Raw genomic sequence first — 4,138 nt, forward strand, 5'->3', positions numbered from 1 at the left:
CTTTGATAGGCTACTTGGGCATAAATATAAGTAATGAGTTTTAAATTTAAATAATTACATGAAGAGACCACGATATGACTTTAAAAGACAGAGAAGGAAATAAATGTACAGATAAGATGTTAGAAAACCTAGTCCATGAGGTTATAACGTAGTGACTATGTAATGTTCTCAATGTTTGTATTGTAAGTTGCATTACAAGATCAACATGGGATTATTGTGTAGAGCTACGTCTACCTTATGGTATACCAAGATAAGGATGTTTGTAAGTAGTCTTTCATTTGGTATAGAAGAGTACTATTACGGGAAAAAAAAATGAAAATTTTCGTTAGAAATTGAAAACATTAAAACTAACATATCGAAGGTCACTATTAGGGTGACTAGATTACATTAATGTGAGATACCGATCGATAGGAATTACTATAAAATTTGAGATTTTAGTATGATTATAAATTAAAAAGAATACCTTGAGGATGAAGATATCTAGACCTCGATATGGAGTCTTATAGTTATTTTGATATTTTTGTCAGAAAGAAATGATTTAGGCATTTGAGACATTTGTGTGAGATAAATGTAGAATACCTAGACAAGGGCAAGTTAACAGGATTTGAGTAAGTAAAGGAGACAGAAGGACTAGTAAGGATTCTAGCATGAGAAATCAAGGAACTAATGAATAAGAGAATTTCATGAGTGGAAACATAAAAAACAAAGGACACAATGATGGGAGAGTGAGTAAAATTATGAGATAACGATATCAGTTATATGAATCCGACAAATTTCGAGGACAAAATTTTCATTTAGAGGGGAAGAATTATAACGCCCTCACTTTACGTAGTCTGTACATTCGACTACTCCGGTGACCTAATGTCGGTCCCGACAAGTCAGAATGTCTGGAACTATACTTCAGTGATAATAAACAGGCATAAAATGATGAAATAAATAAAAAAAATACAAGAAAATTTAAGAAAAAATAAAAGAGAGAAAATGAAACTAGGTTAAACGAGCCTGCACTGTAGCAATGGGTGACCACACCGGAAAGTTACGACGAAGGCAATTGTCGACTCCAAGACTGTGGGGAACTCAGGGAAATATTTTCAGAACATAATTAAAGGTCTATTGAGGTGTAATTGACATTAGAAATGTCAAAGAAAAATTAATAAGTTAGTATAAACGAAAAATAAAATTAAAGAAATCGGCTGTACAAGGAGTAAATTGGTAGTACCGAAAAATTTGAAAAACTACTCGAAGAGGGGCATTTTCGTCATTTGATACCTCGAGTTGGCTTTTGACCTAAATGTCCATGAAAATAAAGTGGTATTAAATTATGAAAATTTCATGAAAAATGAAATTGGAATGAAATGTAATTAAGGGAAATTAAAGGGGTAGAGTTTAGGATAATTAAAAGTTTAATTAAATTATTATTATTTTAAAATTAGTGGACCTATAAAAGGGATTAAGTGGACACCATATCCCACTTCAGCCACTTCTTCTTCTTCATTTCATCTTCAAGCCGAATCCAATCCTCCCAAAAACTCCATACCCGACCAAGCTTGAAGCTCCATGCCTCCATGATCAAGCCACCTTTTCTTCTAGTCTTCTTCATTAAGCTTGGTCCATACAACTTAAGGAAGTTATAGAGAGCAAAAAGAAGAAGTTTTGGTGAGGTTTAGCAAGCTTCAAAAAATAGGTAAGTGTCCATTTTCTTCCCTTGCTTAATTAAAACTTGTGTTGAGGTTATGGGTAGTATTTTGGTTGAAAAATTAAAAGAATTACTTGAGTAATTGTTTGGTGTAACTTTTGGCAGCCATGAAAAGGAAAGGTGAGCAAATTATTCTCACTTTTAATTGATGTTAATTGAAGAGAATTAGTGGGGATTAAAGTAAATTGTAAGGTTAGGAATTCAATTTCATGTGTAAGTTCTGAAGTAAGTTTTAGAATTGGGGTTTGAAGAATTATTGAAGGCATTGGTAAATTGCAATTTTTGGCAGCCATGAAAGACATAGAAGATTGTTTAATTCTTATATGTAAATTACTATTTGGGAAGTTCATTAAGTTAATTTCATGTACTAGTACTTGATTTCATGTGTATGGTTGATTTTGAATAGTTAAATTTAGGTTTGGATTTGGTTATTTGAGAATTTTATGATTGGTTGAATAATTAACCTAATTGGATTGGGATTGAGTAAATGCATATTGCTGGACACTTGAACAATTGAGTGTTATTGGATATTGAATAATTGAGTTGTTGTTGGACAATTGACCTAAATGCAATGTGAATGATATTTATTAAAAGTGCCAATTTTCAATGCAAAGTATGGTTAATAAGGGCAGTATGTATTTTAGGTTATAAGTAAATTTGTGTGACCCTAATTGGTATAAGGCCAATTGGAGGCAAAACTAAACATAAAATAGGCCAATTTTTATACAGAAGTGTTGCCCAAATTCTGCCTAGAAGTGACCTAAAAGAGTGACCAAATCCGGATTAGCATAACATAGGAACCCATAATTTGACCATTTGAACAGTAATTAGTGTTTTGGCCATAACTCACTCAAAATTAGTCCAAATGACCTGAAATTTATACCGTTGGAAAGCTTAGACATAGAGCTACAACTTTGGTGAAGACCACCAAGCCCAGAAATGCCAATTACCAAGTCAAAATGATCGCCAAAGTTGGATTACAAAAAGTGGCTGAATTGACTTTGACCTAAAAATGACCTAAACTTTGCAATATAAGTGCAACTTGACTAGCAATAGCAAAATGACCATAACTTGGTCCATAGAACTCCAAATGATATGAAATCAGTCCCAAAATTTCAATGAGACATAGATCTACAATATTAGTAATTTGAACAAAACCCAGAAATCAAGGGAACTAGGTCAATTAACTTGATTAATTTGGCACACTAAATCTGGAATTGGCACATTTGACCATAAAATCCAAAAATTTCAAATAAGCATATCTCCCACAAGAAATCTCCAATTTGAATGAACCATACCAATTTGGAAAGCTAAGAAAGAGACCTAAAACTTTGTTTCAGACAAATTCCTTAAATTATAAATGTATAAGGCCAGAATTTAAGGTCAAAGCCATTGACCTAATTAAGGACCATGCCAATATAAGACCTTTGAGTCCAAGTCAACAATTTGGCTATAAATAATTCTATAAGACTTGACAAATTACAAGTAAAATTTCCAATTGACCCTAAGACATCGGGCAACAATACTTATGAAGAATGCTAGACCTCATTGTGATTACAAATAGTCTAAATAAATTAGTAAATTCAGAACCAAAAATGCCTAATAAGGAAGTCAAAATTTAACTTTGACCTAGTTATGGTTAAATGACCATAACTTAAGTATTACAACTCCAAATGGAGTGATTCAAAAAGGAAATTAAAGAAGACACAATGAGAAACAATTTAATGAAGAGAAATCTGTTAAATTTACACTGTAGCTTGGTCCAATAGACAGTAAATATTGGCCATGAAATCTGAATAATTGTAATAAAAATGCAATAAGCTTTGAAATGAAATTGGCAACATATATCAACATGTGAGGAATGAAAAATAGAACATATTAGTGACATTAAAACTAATTCACCTAGGGTGTATTAAAAGTCAACATTATAGGTTGACTAATGAAAGGAATAGTATTAATAAAATTTAGTTATTGAACCTTGTTATTAGAAACAATTTAAATGAGTATTGAAACACTTTAAATTGCATGTTTCAGTTAGAAAAGACACTAAGAAGGGAAAAGACCCACTGAGTCCAGGCCAAGAGGTGACTCATCAGAGGTTTGTGCACAACTAGTTTTTAATTAATTTTGTTCTGAAAATTTCATATGACTAAATGATGTATTTTCCTTATGTATTATATTTATCAAGTATTGGATTTAATTCAATGATTATTGAAATTGTTATGGTATGTATGAATTTAGCTTTGTGAAATGGTATTTCAACAAGTATTAAGCATTGTTGTGGATTGAATAAATTATGTTTTGGAAAATTGTGATAGATTATGTTTTGAACTGTGATGGGCAATTTGCATGGAAAAATACAAATTTATGTTATGAGTTGTGATGAGCATAAAAATTATTGGTTATTGGAATTGACATTAAATTGAATTGCGTTGTGATTTA

Source organism: Hevea brasiliensis, chromosome 3 (genome assembly GCF_030052815.1).
Source record: "Hevea brasiliensis isolate MT/VB/25A 57/8 chromosome 3, ASM3005281v1, whole genome shotgun sequence".
Lineage (NCBI taxonomy): Eukaryota > Viridiplantae > Streptophyta > Magnoliopsida > Malpighiales > Euphorbiaceae > Hevea > Hevea brasiliensis.